This window comes from Danio rerio, chromosome 4, assembly GCF_052040795.2.
Source record: "Danio rerio strain M-AB ecotype USA chromosome 4, GRCz13ab, whole genome shotgun sequence".
Classification (NCBI taxonomy): Eukaryota; Metazoa; Chordata; class Actinopteri; order Cypriniformes; family Danionidae; genus Danio; species Danio rerio.
Genome location: NC_141024.2, coordinates 60,176,044 through 60,193,031, shown reverse-complemented (window position 1 = coordinate 60,193,031; position 16,988 = coordinate 60,176,044). Strand labels below are relative to the sequence as shown.

The 16,988-nt window shown below is 41.6% G+C and overlaps 3 protein-coding genes and 6 non-coding genes across 9 annotated transcripts in view; 3 read left to right on the top strand and 6 right to left on the bottom strand.

The window, feature by feature from the left end:
• LOC137489694 (uncharacterized) overlaps nt 1–9,293 on the bottom strand; it is a 247,946-nt gene extending 238,653 nt beyond the window's left edge. Inside the window, exon 1 of the mRNA XM_087250290.2 lies at nt 8,613–9,293. The gene's annotated coding sequence lies outside the window, so the exon portion shown is untranslated. The remainder of the gene's footprint in view (nt 1–8,612) is intronic.
• Nucleotides 1–16,988, bottom strand: part of LOC141381800 (uncharacterized) — an 887,475-nt gene that overhangs the window by 440,809 nt on the left and 429,678 nt on the right. The window lies entirely within an intron of this gene.
• The window catches only part of LOC137491443 (uncharacterized), a 180,319-nt gene that overhangs the window by 94,399 nt on the left and 68,932 nt on the right, over nt 1–16,988 (bottom strand). The window lies entirely within an intron of this gene.
• trnal-uag (transfer RNA leucine (anticodon UAG)) lies at nt 7–88 on the bottom strand. The gene has a single exon. It is a non-coding gene; the product is annotated as a tRNA-Leu (tRNA).
• Nucleotides 570–651, bottom strand: trnal-aag (transfer RNA leucine (anticodon AAG)). The gene has a single exon. It is a non-coding gene; the product is annotated as a tRNA-Leu (tRNA).
• Nucleotides 1,095–1,176, bottom strand: trnal-uag (transfer RNA leucine (anticodon UAG)). The gene has a single exon. It is a non-coding gene; the product is annotated as a tRNA-Leu (tRNA).
• Nucleotides 8,379–8,452, top strand: trnat-cgu (transfer RNA threonine (anticodon CGU)). Its single transcript has one exon. It is a non-coding gene; the product is annotated as a tRNA-Thr (tRNA).
• Nucleotides 11,168–11,241, top strand: trnat-ugu (transfer RNA threonine (anticodon UGU)). The gene has a single exon. It is a non-coding gene; the product is annotated as a tRNA-Thr (tRNA).
• Nucleotides 11,428–11,501, top strand: trnat-cgu (transfer RNA threonine (anticodon CGU)). The gene has a single exon. It is a non-coding gene; the product is annotated as a tRNA-Thr (tRNA).

Below are 16,988 nucleotides of genomic sequence, written 5' to 3'. Positions count from 1 at the left end.
CACATCTGGCAGCGGTGTGATTTGAACCCACACCCCCGAAGAGACTGGAGCCTAAATCCAGCGCCTTAGACCCCTCGGCCACGCTACCCTAGATGTATCCTTGCAGTGGTCCCTTTTCTGCCCAATTTTACGGAAGCAGAACAGCAGAGAAGACGCAGAGCTTCCTAGTGAAGCCCTTAAACTTTGGCCAAGAAGTCTACATTTGGATGCGAGCTGAAGCGTGCAGTATCACTTTGCAAGTCTGTTTGCTCAAGCAGCGAGGTCATTCTCAAGCATCCTAAAAGGACTGCCCGGCAGCGGATGGGATTCGAACCCACACCCACAAAGAGACTGGAGCCTAAATCCAGCGCCTTAGATCCCTTGGCTACGCTATCCCAGATGACTCCATGCAGTGGTCCCTTTTCTGCCCAATTTTACGGAAGCAGAGAGGACGCCGAGCTTCCAAGTGAAGCCCTTCAACTTTGACCAAGGAGTCTACGTTTGGATGTGAGTGAAAGCATGCAGTATTACTTTACAAGTATGTTTGCTCAAGCAGAGAGGTCATTCTCAAGCATCCTAAAAGGACTGCCTGGCAGCGGTGGGATTCGAACCCACGCCCCCGAAGAGACTGGAGCCTTAATCCAGCGCCTTAGACCGCTCTGCCACGCTACCCTGCCAAGCTGCTTTCCCTGAGCAGTTTTCGCACCAACTTGTTTCACGTAGCGCAACAGCGCTGGGAAATCAGTTGAATTTAGCCTTGCATTGCTGGAGCTCCTCCACAAAGAAAGAGAGCTGCTTAATACTAGTTTAGGAAGCACTCCCACCTTCCTGTCAAGCACAGTTCTGTCTCTATTAGAGCACACCTCAAGGCATTTGAAGTCTACTCCAAACGGCAGCCAGCTGCAATGCATTTAAGCACCTGATTACAAGGTAACTGTTATTTCACAAAAGATTCGAGCTTGGGGATGTGTTGCTGTCACACCAACGAGTCTGCCGTGAGTTTCAAAGAACACATTATACTGAATAGTTGCCAACTTAAATGTACTCTACCATTTCCAGCGGTCACTGAGAACACGCACGCACTCAAGCAGTTTGTCCGTGTTTAAAATCACATCTGGCAGCGGTGGGATTTGAACCCACGCCCCCGAAGAGACTGGAGCCTAAATCCAGCGCCTTAGACCCCTCGGCCACGCTACCCTAGATGTATCTTTGCAGTGGTCCCTTTTCTGCCCAATTTTACGGAAGCAGAACAGCAGAGAAGACGCAGAGCTTCCTAGTGAAGCCCTTAAACTTTGGCCAAGAAGTCTACATTTGGATGCGAGCTGAAGCGTGCAGTATCACTTTGCAAGTCTGTTTGCTCAAGCAGAGAGGTCATTCTCAAGCATCGTAAAAGGACTGCCTGGCAGCGGATGGGATTCGAACCCACACCCACAAAGAGACTGGAGCCTAAGTCCAGCGCCTTAGATCCCTTGGCTACGCTATCCCAGATGACTCCATGCAGTGGTCCCTTTTGTGCCCAATTTTACGGAAGCAGAGAGGACGCCGAGCTTCCTAGTGAAGCCCTTCAACTTTGGCCAAGGAGTCTACGTTTGGATGTGAGTGAAAGCATGCAGTATTACTTTACAAGTATGTTTGCTCAAGCAGAGAGGTCATTCTCAAGCATCCTAAAAGGACTGCCTGGCAGCGGTGGGATTCGAACCCACGCACCCGACAGCTGCCGAAGGATAGTCCGACAATTTTTCACAAATGTTGAAGATGAGAGCCAATCGGAGCGATTCGCTCCAACATTGTAACCAATCACGTTGCAGCGCTTCAACATTTGCAGCCAATCGCGGACCGGAATTCTCAATATTTTCAACATTTGGACCAATCAGAGTCGAGACAATGTTGAAGCCGGGGGGGAGGAACTGTTCCAAGAATCACCGCTAGGTGTGCAGTCAAACAGGTCAGTCAGATGTCAATCAATTTTCCGAACTGAGCTGAAGGTACACGAAGGAATGACGCGGTCCTCTGGAGGCGGGTCAGAGGTCAAAAAAGTTCATTGACCATCAGTGATATTCAACGAACAGCATCATTCGACAGAGCACAGCATTGTTTTGCTTACAGTAAAGGATTTTTTCCGATAGTGATTTCTTAAAAAAGGTAGGAAAAACTACACAATTGCACGAATTAATGTTTTAGTGTGTTGTATTTCAAATTTGGATACTTTAATTCAGAACCGTTTAATTTATAGGAGAAAAATGTCTGGAAAATATCATAAAGCCATGTCAGACGCTGACTGGATTTCACGTTTGAAAAAGTTTGCCAGCACAGGAGTTTGGCCATCAAATGAGGGAAACAGGCCAGCTCCTCGACAAAAAAAGTGGCATGAGATTTATCAAAGGGTGTGTATTTCGTTTACATGATATAACGTTTGTTGAAATTTGCTTAACAGAGTAACGTTAACTTGTTAGGCTTCAGTACATTCAGTACAGTATCTGTGTAAAACATGTCATACTTGTTTTTAAATATTAAAGTGTTTTAAATTGCATGTATTTTGAGATTTACGTCGAATAATTTAGTAAGTTTGACCGTTTATGAGAGAGATCTGAAAAGGTGGGGGAAGGGATTATGAGTACAGTATACAGCATGTGGTTTTAAGGCCTGAAATGTTCCTGTCCAGTTCCTTTTATTCTTCTTTTCGTTTTTGGAGATACAAACTGTACGATTACATATTAGACAAATATTAAACACATTCTAGAAACAGTGGTAAATTAATTTACAGAGCTATTGTGTGCTTTATTAAGGGAGTCATTGAGTAAAAATTCTTATTTAGTTATAAAAGTTTTTTGTATTGTATAAAATTATTTAATATATCTTTCATGATTTTTTCAGATTGAGAAATGCCCATTGCAATCTCGTGGGCAGAGGACTTTGCTTGGAGGTGTGCTGAAATGCACATGTGGTTTTCACACTCAAAAGGTACATTTTTGAGTCAATATGTGTTTATTTTTATTTACTAGAATGCCTTTCCTTTTTCATGATTATATGTATTTTTGTGATTTATTTTCAGCAGAGTACTGCCTCTGCTGCTCCAGCACAAACGGTGCAACAACCTGCCCCTACTGTACCTGCTCAGGAGGTGATGGAGACGAGACAACTTGAGGCCCAGCCCCAGCCCCCGTCTACTCCATCAGTGGCATCAAAGATTTCACCGCAATTGTCAATGGTACATTTTTTAAAAAATCAAAAGAAATGACAATTTCAGTGTTTCAAGTGTTCAAGGTGTTCAAAGTTCAGTTCAAAGTTCAAACATAGGAGAGAAAAGAACAAAAAGCAATAAAAAAAGTTGAGGTGTTGCTAGAGACCTGCTTCTTTTCACACCTCTTGCACAGTGGGGGGTAGCAGACCGTTGCTGATTGGTCGGTTTGAGTTTCTGTGATTGGATTAAATTACATGGTCAGGTCATGGTCAGGGTCACAGTTTTTAAAGCTACATTTTAACATCTTGTCTTCAGATAATGATACATAATAAACACTATTAGTAAATACTTTGTTTTGATTTTAAGTGTAAGCTAAAATTTGTACTTTTTCTAAACAACGAGTCTGAGGTATTATCTTGAAAAAGTACTTATTTAAAAATATATATATTTTTTTTTTGCTACCACAGGTATGATAATATTTTTTCTTCTGGGAGAAAGTCTTATTTGTTTTATTTCGAATACATTTTTCAAGGTCAATATTATGAGCCTCTTTAAGCTTTTTTTTTTTTCTTTTTTGGCATAGTCTACAAAACAAACCATCATTATACAATAACTTGCCTAATTACCCTAACCTGCCTATTTAACCTAATTTACCTAGTTAAACCTTCAAATGTCACTTTAAGTGGTATAAAAGTGTCTTTAAGAATATCTAGTCAAATAATATTCACTGTCATCAGGGCAAAGATAAAATAAATCAGTTATTAGAAATGAGTTATTAAAACTTTGATGTTTAAAAAAATGTGCTGAACAAATCTTCTCTCCATTAAACAGAAATTGGTGGAAAAAAAATTAAAAAGCGGGCTAATAAATCAGACTTCAACTGTATATAACACATAGTGTGATGTTGTAATATACAATGTATGTTTTTGTTGAAATGCACGATGTAATAATAGTACAATAATACTGTATATAACATAATGCAATACTTTATTTATTTGGTAGTAAAAAAAAATATTTGTTTGCATATTGCTCCTTGATCCAGAAAACTATAATTTTAATCAAAGCCTAATGTGTCACATTTATTTGCAATGAACCAGTTGTCTAATTAAATCTATTCTAACTTATATCTTATTTCTACCTGTAAAAGTAGCAGAGGGTGGTAGTAAAAAACAGCTTGAACTCGAAACACTGTAGAGAAATCAAACTGATTGTACAACAGACATATAGAAAGATAGTTTCTAATTGTTTGAAACGTAATGTGATATACACTAATGTTCAAAAAACTATTATTGTTAAAATATAAAAGCTTAATATTAATCATATATTGCAAGAATTCTATTGTGCTTGATTTGCTCATCAATTAAGTAGATTTTATTTGATTTGAATTGTTTGAATAAATTATTCTTTATTTATTTAATTTGCCTATATTATTATTTCACATTATTCCAGTTTTTACTAAATATTTGATCAAATAAATGTAGCCTTGATAAACATAATTAAATGAAATTCAGATAATATCACAGATATCTCTAAAATCTTTTAAACATCTAAAATCATTTAATGATTCTTTCTTTTCTCTCTCATTCAATTGTGATGGAGTGCCTGTGTTCGAGTCATCTAAATTCAGCATTTGGCCCTTACTATGTTCTGTTAATGAATTGCCCCCAGAGGAAAGAGATAAAAATGTGCTACTTTGTGCATTGTGGTTTGGCTCATCTAAGCCACTGATGACTAGCTTCCTCAAACCTTTTGTAGAGGAATGCAAAAGTCTTGGACAAACAGGACTTCAGTGGCAGGACCCAGAAAATCACTCAGTCAAAATCACAAAGGTCTATGCATTATGTGCTATTTGTGATGCTGTTGCACGTCCTTTACTGCAAAATTTCAAACAGTTTAATGGAGAGTATGGGTGTGGGCACTGTCTTCATCCAGATATTCAGGTAAGAAAAGGTAATGGGTCTGTGAGAGTGTATCTTTGTTTGGAAGAGGTGCCAGACCTTAGAGATCACAACACAACTGTGCAAATAGGTGAAATTGCCAAAAGTAACGAACAGAGCATTTTGGGCATAAAAGGACCATCTCCTATCGTGGACTTGCAAAATTTTTACCTGATCAATGGCATGGTCCCTGATTACATGCACTGTGTGTTACAGACAAATGTCTACTTTATGGTTTGATTCCAAAAGCTACTGTAAGCCATGGTATGTTGGTTTGAATACTGAAAGAGTGGATGGAAATCTTTTAGCAATTAAGCCTCCAAGCATTTTTCCACAAATTCCACATTCTATTGTTCAGCAACATTTTTGGAAAGCTCATGAATGGCAAAACTGGCTTTTAAACATGCTCGTGAGGCTCTTGAGCTGTATGTTAAATCGGTTCAGTCTTTGTATGGTGAAGATCAGATGGCCTACAATGTGCATTCACTTCTGCATTTGACTAAAAGTGTAGAGAATTTGGGTCCACTCTGGGCCTCGTCTGCTTTCATGTTTGGGAACTACAATGGCTATTCGCTCAAGCAAGTAAAAAGCAGCAATGCAGTGCTTCAGCGGATTTGCAAACGGGGAGCATGGTCTCGTGCTTTACCACGCATAGCTAAAGCCTGCTCATCTGATGTCTCACCTGAAAATAAGTAATTCTACACAAAAATGACCTCCAGTACACATAATATAAGGAACTATGCTAGATATGACAGGGTGACTGCACTTGTAATCCCATAGATTAGGCCAGTGTCCGAAAAGGATGTAAATGCACTGCATGCATTGTTAGATTTATCTGGGACCTGAACTGGCAGGTACTATAGCAGAATAGTTGCCGATGGAGAAGTCATTCACAGCTAAACATATACAAAGACAAAGAAAAGAAACAACTCAGTTGTGATTTGAAAGATGGCAGTATTTTCAAGATATCAGACTTTGTCAGTGTCAGTGATGACCAGCATCGCCTGTATGCAGTTGGCAGATTTGGAAACTGTACAATGCAGAAGCTGGTTCGAGGATGTACGGTCAAAATATCATTGACCTTTGTCAAAGCTGTTCATTTTCCTACTGGATTTGAAAGAGCAGTTGACAGCGATGAGAATGTGAGACCATGTATTTACAGTGAACACTCTGGGTCTGGTAATAGATCATATTATTGTAAATGAAGATAAGTCAAGTACACCTAAAAGTGACATAAAATGTTAAAAATTGATAAGTTAAAACTGGCTTTAATGTTTTTGACAGGAAGTATTTTTGTATGTCACAAGCTCTTGTTGTCCTGTGGTGATATGCATAAGATGTTTATGACATTATGTTTGTAGGTTTAGAATAAAACTACAGTGAAAAGTTGTAAGACTTTTTATAAATGAAATCTAAAAGAAAAAAAACTAGTGGTATGTAAAATATGCTAATGTATCCTGCACAAAACATTGTAATAAATTGCAATTAAAATGTGTTTGTGTGTAGTTTAAATTTCTTCTTTAAAAGGTTAAAAATCACATTCTGTTCAGCGTTACAAGATGAAATCAGGATTTAGCAGAATATTGTAACGGGTAGTGAAGGTGTTGATGTAAATGGTGTCTAGCTCTTGAAAAAGCCCGGCTAGCTCAGTCGGTAGAGCATGAGACTCTTAATCTCAGGATTGTGGGTTTGAGCCCCACGTTGGGTGTTTCTGTTAACTTTCTGTCTCTCTCTCAGCAAACTTTCATTAGGCTTCATAAAGCAGACCTTTTAAGACAAAGTTCAGTGTTTCTACCACTGTAGGTGACCATTTACTAAATTTCTGTGGTGCAATCGGTCAGCACATTCGGCTGTTAACTGAAAGGTTGGTGGTTCAAGCCCACCCAGGAACGAATTAAACATTTTGCTGCCTTGCAACTGCTAACACGTGCACTGGACATAGATTCTGGGCTACATTCTGTTCAGCGTTACAAGATGAAATCAGGATTTAGCAGAACAATGTCACGGGTAGGGAAGGTATTGTTGTAAATGGTGTCTAGCTCTTGAATTAGTTTGTAAGTAGTCCGGCTAGCTCAGTCAGTAGAGCATGAGACTCTTAAACTCAGGATCGAGGATTCAAGCCCCACGTTGGGCGTTTCTGTGACCTTCCTGTCTGTCTTTCAGCAAACTTTCAATATGATTCATATAGCAGACCTTTTGAGACAAAGTTCAGCGTTTTTACCATTGTAGGTGACCCTGCACTAAATATCTGTCAACCATATATCATATATCAGCTGTTAACTGAAAGGTTGGCGCTTCAAGCCCAACCAGGGATGAAACATGCATTTTGCTCGTAAATCATATGCTGTGCAGTGCAATGGATAGCGCATTGGACTTCTAGGCGGTGAGCTGAGCCATTCAAAGGATGTGGGTTTGAGGCCCACCAGAGTCACAAGCTTTGCCCTTTTTCTTCACTGACTTAGGTGTGGAGCGTTTCCAACATTTTAGGCATCTGTCCATCCCGTTTTGCTTCTTTCTTTCATTGCACAGTGCAGGCTCAGATACTAGGGGTACTCTACAATGAAGCCGATGACTTAATTGAGCTGTTTTGAATAAGGGAGATTAGAAAACAGTGTAGGGCCTAGTGGGCTTGAGGAATGACTCGAAGGCAACCTGTGGTTTTGGGGAAAAGTAACTGCCACCTGTTGTTGAGATCATGCCTTTTGGATTTGTCGTACAAGAGCCTCTTTATGCATGTGCAAAGTAACTGAGTAGAAAGCATAGTAAATTTTGCTTCCCCCCCACTGTCTTAGATGAAACTGCGTTTGGAAGTATCGTATCCAGAGGTTTTTTCTTTTAGTGTTAAGACTAAGTTGGCCAGAGCACCTGTCTTGGGAACAGCAGGTGCTAGGTTCAAATCCAAACTGCACCTTTCCCTCAGATTATGGGAGAGTGGCTTTCTGATCTGAAACTCTTTCAATGGCCAATAGCATATGTTTGTCCTGATTTCCATTTTCCGAGCTAACTCTTGGTTTTTATATAATGAAACTGGAGGTTCCAAAAAACACTTTACACATGATTAAGGTTAGATTAAATAAAAATAAATTCACACATTTTTTGCTTTGATCTTGAGCAGAGGCCAGGTTACCGGTCAGGTTTGAGACATGATCATCCAGACTCAAAAAGACCACGTCCATCTTGTCAGTATTTTTTGCATCCTGACATGCTGGTTTTTGTTGTGTATTATTTTTTCTTCTTCAATTTTTGCTATCAGGTAAATGTCTCTTACTGCGAATTTTTGTGGCGCTGTGGCTTAGCTGGTCAAAGCGCCTGTCTCGTAAACAGGAGATCCTGGGCTCAAATCCCAGCAGCGCCTTAGTCCAGGTGTTGCGTGTGCTTGTTTTATAGAGCTTACCAGAATGAATTATAAAATTGCATAGCTTTGAGGTGTAATGAATAGTGTGACAAATAGAGTTAAACAACCTCTTTGCTTGCCATTTTTAGACTTGCTGTCTTTTTTTAGTCTCTGGGCCTACTCACACTATGCCATCCGTACCGTGCCCAGGCCCGTTTCCCGGATCGTTTGAGAAGTGTGAGTGTGCTGAATCGGGCTCAAGCACGGTTCACTTGGCCGGCCCTGGCCCGGTTGGAAGAGGTGTGCCTGAGCGCGGTACACTTGGGCTTTGGCACGGTACGCTTGTGTGTAAGCGCGAAACGCGCCAAAGCCCAAAACCGAAAGCGAGACGTGACTTTTAAGGGACTGTTTGATATGGATTTATTAATCATTCTTACTGTTCAGTGATCGCAAACTGCCGTAGTTTATTAAAGACGCAAACTCCTCACAGCACGCCAGCTGCGCGCCTTCAGCAGACCTCCTCATTCCTGCAGCACGAGAGCTTTGATTGTTTATGAGCGCCAAAAGTGGCGGATCTGTTCGGTAAAATATCTGACTGCGTGTCCCCGCATCCCTAAGGACTGTTTGGCGAAATATTTGACTGCATGTCACTGCATAACAAACGACTGAAAGGATATAACTAGAGAACTCTCCACTGTGCTGCTGAGTGAGAGCGTATGGCAAGCCGTTTTAACATTTAAACCTTGTTCTGACTATCCATAAATATATTTAGAGATATAATTATATATTTTGACAAGTCATTATTATAATTCGACTTGTCAGAATGACAATTAGAGATATCTGCAATTACAATTGTACTAGTACGAAATCAGATTGGCGATATCTGCAAATATTTTTCAATGGAGGAATATGACTAGTCATAATATATTTACTGATATCTCCAATCTGATGTCATACTAGTACAATTGCAATTGCAGATATCTCTAATTGTTATTCTGACTAGTCGAATTATAATTATGACTAGTCAAAATATAATTAGAGATATCTCTAAATATATTTATGGAGTCAGAACAAAGATTTAAATGCTAAAAAGGCTTGCCATAGAGATCGCTTCTGAACAGCGCAGTAGCGATGACGTAAGCGTGCCGAGGCCCGATATGGTGTGAGCGTCGGGGGAGACGGGAGGGGGGACAAGCGTGCTTTGGCCCGGTTCGAGGCAACTGTACCTAGTGTGAGTACGGCCTCTGTGTGCAAAAACGTCTTGCCTCCTTTTTGACGTTGGCGCTGTGGCTTAGTTGGTCAAAGCGCCTGTCTAGTAAACAGGAAATCCTGGGTTCAAATCCCAGCAGTGCCTAATGTACAGGTGCAAGGCTTGCTTTTTGTTAAGAGTAACGAGTGTTTACGCAGCGGGATGTTTAGCAGTCGGTTTCTTAACAAAACTCAAATCCTTAAGAACGCTGCTCGTTCAAGAGGGCTTTGGATGATGGCTTTATCTAGCATAGTGTGGTAATGCCTAAACAATTGGACTTTAATATTTCAAGTCCAGACATTCCCACATGCAGCGCTACCGTTGTTAGTTTTTTTTTCTTTTTTTCCAATTAAACAATTAGCCCCTGTCAAGGTTGTTTGGTGCTGTGGCTTAGTTGGTCAAAGTACCTGTCTAGTAAACAGGAGATCCTGGGTTTGAATCCCATCAGTACCTTGTCAGCAGTTGGCTGTTCTTTCATGGGCCAGAGAGTACTAAAAAGTGCTTTCTGTGCAAGAGGCAGCAGAGCACTTAGGCTCTGTGGCGCAATGGATAGCGCAGTGGATTTCTAGGCTGTGAGCTGACTAATTCAAAGGTTGTGGGTTCGAGTCCCACCAGAGTCGCAAGCTAGGCTCTTTTTCTTCACTGACTTAAGGTGTGGTGCGTTTCTAACATTTTAGGCATCTGTCCATCCCGTTTTGCTTCTTTCTTTTATTGCGCAGTGCAGGCTCAGATACTAGGGGTACTCTACAATAAAGCCGATGACTTAATTGAGCTGTTTTCAATAAGGAAGATTAGAAAACAGTGTAGGGCCTAGTGGGCTTGAGGAATGACTCGAAGGCAACCTGTGGTTTTGGGGAAAAGTAACTGCCACCTATTGTTGAGATCATGCCTTTTGGATTTGTCGTACAAGAGCCTCTTTATGCATGTGCAAAGTAACTGAGTAGAAAGCACAGTAAATTTTGCTTCCCCCACTGTTTTAGATGAAACTGTGTTTGGAAGTATCGTATCCAGAGGTTTTTTCTTTTAGTGTTAAGACTAAGTTAGCCAGAGCACCTGTCTTGGGAACAGCAGGTGCTAGGTTCAAATCCAAACTGCACCTTTCCCTCAGATTATGGGAGAGTGGCTTTCTGATCTGAAACTCTTTCAATGGCCAATAGCATATGTTTGTCCTGATTTCCATTTTCCAAGCTGACTCTGGGTTTGGATGTAATGAAACTGGAGGTTCCAAAAAACACAACACTCGATTAAGGATAGATTAAATAAAAATAAATTCACACATTTTTTGCTTTGATCTTGAACAGAGATTACCAGATTACAGAGATTACCAGATTACCGGTCAGGTTTGAGACATGATAATCCAGACTCTAAAAGACCACGTCCATCTTGTCGGCATTTTCTGCATCCTGACATGCTGGTTTTTGTTGTGTATTGTTTTTTCTCCTTTGATTTTTGTTATCGGGCAAATGTTTCTTCCTGTCAACTTTTGTGGTGCTGTGGCTTAGCTGGTCAAAGCGCCTGTCTTGTAAACAGGAGATCCTGGGCTCAAATCCCAGCAGCGCCTTTGTCCAGGTGGTGCATGTGCTTGTTTTATAGAGCTTGCCAGATCGAATTATAAAATTGTATAGCTTTGAGGCGTAATGAATACTGTGACAAATAGAGTTAAACAACCTCTTTGCTTGCCATTTTTAGACTCGCTGTCTTTTTTTAGTCTCTGTGTGCAAAAACGTGTTGGCTGCTTTACAGGGTTGGTGCTGTGGCTTAGTTGGTCAAAGCGCCTGTCTCGTAAACAGGAGATCCTGGGTTCAAATCCCAGCAGTGCCTAATATACAGGTGCCAGGGTGGATTTTTGTTAAGAGCAGCGGTACAGTTAGTTATTTTTTCTGTTTTCGATTAAAAAATTAGCCACTGTCAAGGTCGTTTGGCACTGTAGCTTAGTTGGTCAAAGTGCCTGTCTTGTAAACAGGAGACCCTGGAATCAAGTTCCAGCAAAAGTGACTATCAGCTATTGTTGAGATCAAGCCTTTTGGATTTGTTGTACAAGAGCCTCTTTTTGCACACACTTTGCGTTGGATTGCATTAGAATAAACTTAGTTTAGTGTATCCACTGTCTGTACTGTTCCCTCTACACTTATGTATAAACAACCATTATGAAACCTGTATCATAAATTTTAAACAAAAATGACTGTAAAAGATTGTTTAATGTAACGATGTGCATCTTGTGTGCTGGTGATCTAAAGTTTGTTCCTGTAGTATTTATATGATAACAGGATTATGTGAACCAATGATCCTTCAAATGCAAGACTTCTCAAAGCAAATGAATGCAGCATGCAGAGTATTGAACACTGGAGAGTCTGTTTTTAAAGTAGTGAATGTTTCGAGTTTTGAAAATTGATAACAGGGTTCTGAAATTTGTGGCAAAACAAATGAAAAAAAACTGTAATCTGGGGTTGCCACAGTGGAATGAACCGCCAACTTATCCAGCGTATGTTTTACACAGCAGATGCCCTTCCAACCACAACCCATCACTGGGAAGCACATACACTTATTCAGAGACTCATACACTATAGTCGATTTTAACACACTCAATTCACCTATACTTCTTGCTGTGAGATAAGGTGCAACCCACTATGCCACCGCGTCACCCATTAGCAGGGCTCGAAATTAACCTTTTTGCTTGGTAGCACCGGTGCTCATAACTTTAAAAATGTAAGCGCATCAGCAAAAATGTGGTCACACCCACCAATCATAAGCATCATTACTACAAGTTTTATACAAACATATTAATTGCATTTGAAATTAACAGTATAAATGCAAGTGTGAGGAAAATATGTCTCGTCCCGTTATCTCAAGAAAATACAGTTTTATAACATAACTGAGTGTCCAAAAGATACACAGAGCGCCCACCGGCCCTACACGCACTGCTTGACATGAATAAATCTGTTAACGATATAACTGTGCTGTTCTCACGGGTGCTGTCTGATATTGCACTGATGCTTTTGACATATACTGTACCCTATTATATGCATATGTCATGTTAATAGCAATACCGGTCTTTTCATGAGTAGCGATATTAGTTTACTCAGTTTAGGCCCGTTTGCGATGTCCGTTAAACTGAGTGATTGACAGCTGATATTTCAGTGCTAGAGCAGTGGGCCAATAAGAAGAGTGCGAAGGCGGGGCAAGGATTACGGACTTGGCTTTGTTTACTGCAGCAAGTTGACATGACAACTGTTTTAAACCATTCCTGGGCGCTGCGTTTCCCGTTTCAAGCACAGAGATGCATTCAGCATGAATGTCTCCCGAATCCGCGCATGTGGTGAACATTTTGCAAAGTAAAAACTGGTCGCACACAACACATTCACGCACTTGCACAAATGCTCCCAAATATATTTTGAGGTTGCGTAGATAAAATTTCGGGCACATATGTGACCAAAATGGTCGCAATTTTGAGCATTGCCATAGTAGTGTCTTTTTTCATGTTACTTGTGCTTATTTTTCAGATATATTTTAAATTAAATACTTGTGCTATTTATTAAATACTAGAGTTTTCAAAATATACTAGTGCTTACTCATTAGACACTGGTTTGTTTTATTATATACTACTACTTATTCATTAGATAGTACTTATTAAATATAGTTTTTATTTATTAGATTCTAGTACTAATTTTAATAGTTACTAGTAACTATTCTGTTGTTTAGGTCTTGTTTTTGGTCTAAAACATTAGACCATGTTTACACAAAGTTGGCTGAAGCCTATGCTGTGACCCCCCTCCCCCACCTGGGTCAGTCAGATCACCTTTCTTTGTTCCTTACCCCCAAATACTCACACCTCATCGACCGTGTGAAGCCATCAGTGAGGACCATCAAAGTGTGGCCAGCGGGGGTAGACTTCACATTCCAGGACAGGTTTCAACACACAGACTGGGGTATGTTTGCTTCCCAGGCCTCACATGTCTCTCACACAGACATTGACAGTTACACTTCCTCTGTTCTGGAATATATCAACACCACCATAGACAGTGTTACAACCCAGAAACAGATCACTACATACCCGAATCAGAAGCCATGGATGAACAAGGAGGTGCGGCTCCTGCTGAAAGCACGCAACACGATGCACAGGCCTACAGCACTTCCAGGGCTAATCTGAAGAGGGGCATCAAAAAGGCCAAGCACTGTTACAAGCTAAAGCTAGAGGAGCACTTTTCCAACTCTGATCCTTGGTGCATCCCTGCTGAAAAAGCCTAGCCCAGCCTAAGCTGGTTGGCTGGATTTAGCTGGTCAACCAGGCTGGTTTTAGAGGGGTTTTGGCCACTTTCAGGCTGGTTTCCAGCCATTTCCAGCCTGGTTTTAGCCTGTCAGGCTGGGAGATGACCAGCTAAAACCAGCTTGACCAGCCTAGCCAAGCTGGAAGTCCAGCCAAAACCTGCTATATCCAGCTTAAACCAGGCTGGTCAAGCTGGTTTTAGCTGAATTTGGCTGGTCATTTTCCAGCCTAAACAGCTAAGACCAGGCTGGAAATGGCTGGAAACCAGCCTGGAAGTGGCCAAAACCCCTCTAAAACCAGCCTGGTCGACCAGCTAAAACCAACCAACCAGCCTAGGCTGGTTTAAGCTGGATTTTTCAGCAGGAATGTGGCCGGGCATCCAGGCCATCACCAACTACACACCCAGCCAGTCCACACTCACAGACATCTCCTTCCTGAATGAGCGAAATGACTTTTATGCCCGCTTTGAAAGAGACAATAAAGAACCCTACACCAGGATCACTTCCTCCACCGACCACCCCCCTATCACACTCACCTCCTCAGAAGTACACACCGCACTGAGTTGGATCAATGTGCTTAAGGCTGCTGGACCAGACGGTATTCCTGGGCAAGTCCTAAAAACATGTGCAGAACAGCTCGCTGGGGTAGTCACAGACATTTTCAACCTGTCGCTTAACCTAGCAGCTGTGCCAACATGCTTTAAAGCCACCTCTTTTGTGCCAGTGCCCAAACACTCCAGCCCAACATGCCTGAATGACTACTGCCCTGTAGTACTCACACCCATCATCATGAAGTGCTTCGAGCTGTTGGTCCTGGCACATCTAAAAGACCATCCACACTGGACCCACATCAGTTTGCTTACCTTGGCAACAGGAGCACAGAGGATGCAGTCTCTATAGCACTGCACTCTGTACTCACACACCTGGACAATTAAAACACTGCACGAATGCTGTTTGTGGACTTCAGCTCAGCATTCAACACTGTCATACCCTCCAAGTTACTGATCAAACTAAGAGACCTGGATATCGACACATCACTCTGCAACTGGATTATGGACTTTCTGATTAACAGACCTCAGAATGTTAGATCAGGCCACATTTGCTCCACCACCGTCACACTCAACACTGGTGTACCACAGGGCTGCTGAGACCCTTCCTCTACTCCCTTTTAACCATCGACTGCAGGCCTGTGAACAGATCTAAAACCATCATCAAATTTGCAGATGACACCACAGTGATTGGTCTAATCAGCAACAATGATGAGACGGCCTACAGGGAGGAGATACAGCATCTGGCCACTTGGTGCACCGACAATAATTTGCTCCTTAACACCAACAAGACCAAGGAGCTCATTGTGGACTTCAGGAAGGGACGAACAGGCTCACATGATCCCATCCACATCAATGGGATGGCTGTTGAGCTCATCTCATCCTTCAAGTTCCTGGGGACCCACATCTCAAAGGACCTTTCCTGGACCAAAAATACCCCCAGTCTGATCAAGAAGGCTCACCAGCGCCTATTCTTCATGAACCAGAAGAAGACCCAGCTTTCATCAGCCGTCTTGGTGAACTTCTACCGCTGCACAATAGAAAACATCCTGACAAACTGCGTCACAGTCTGGTATGGAAGCTGCTCTGTTGCTGAGCGAAAGGCACTTCAGCGGGTGGTGAAAACTGCCAACGCATCACAGAAACCACACTGCCAGCCATAGAGGACATCCAAAGGAAACACTGTCTGCGCCAAGCACGCAGTATTCTGAAGGATACCTCTTACCCCGCTCACAGACTGTTTTCTCTTCTGCCCTCCGGCAGGCGCTTCAGGCTCCCCCGGACAAAAACCAGCAGACTGAGGAACAGCTTTTTCCCCAGAGCTGTCTCCCTCTTGAACTCTGCCCCACACTGACTCTTTTGCCCCCCCAATACACCCCCCACTCTCCTCTAACTTATACTCCTCACAATAACTGCACTGTTTACATTTGCACATTTAAAATTTGCACATATTCACCACATTGCACTGATTTACTTACTTGAACTGTACATACCCACTGCACATAGACATTTGTAATTATGTACACACAGTCTGTACATATACACTTTTAATCATGCTTATCTGCACACTACTTATTATTAGTAGCAACCTGTACATATATTCATATATTGTAACATATACACTTCTAATCATGCTTATGTATCTGCACACTACTGATTATTAATAGCAACCTGCACATATATTCATATATTGTAAATCTGTTAATAGCTAATCCAACCTGTATATAATGTTCATAGTATATCCATCTGTAAAAATCACTATAGGTTTTCTATAACTGCACTTTATAACTTATTCCTGTATCCTGCACTTGCTGCTATTGCACTGCTGGTTAGACCTAAACTGCATTTCGTTGCATTGTACTTGTACATGTGTAATGACAATAAAGTTGAATCTAATCTAATATATATAAATAATTTGTAAAGTATTTTCATATATCTGTGATAGGTTAAAACAGCACGAGGAATAAAGGTGTTCAATTACTCACTTCTGTGTGAGAATGACCCGAAACTCTGAGCGATGGCCAAGATCCAGCTGCTGCAAGACAGTCTGACTCCAGGACACATGCGAGGCTTTGCACTTGGTACAGATAAGGGTTTCTGTAACCATGTTGTACATCCTGTCGATGTCCAGAACCTGCCGTGCCCTTTTGTGCAGACCTCCACCTGTCAGCTGATGCTGTCCACATGCAGGATTAGGGCAAAGCACTTTGACGCTCCACAGCTTGTATGGCATCCACAGCAAAAGTGAATGACAGAAAAATCTGTCTGGAGCTGGAGCCTGATTGTATGTAAGTGCAGGCTGTGGAGGGTAATACCAGAGCTGGAGGTTGTCTCGAAGCTCTGGCTTTCCTTTGGACCCCATTTTAAAAAACCTGCTGGCAATCCACTTGTGGTCCTCTGGTGGCAAGGTTTCAGCCCAAAGGCGCGGAAGTGGAACAGCTGATGGAGCTTGCAACAATGACCCAGAAGGTGCAGTCTGTGAAGGAAAATAGATCAA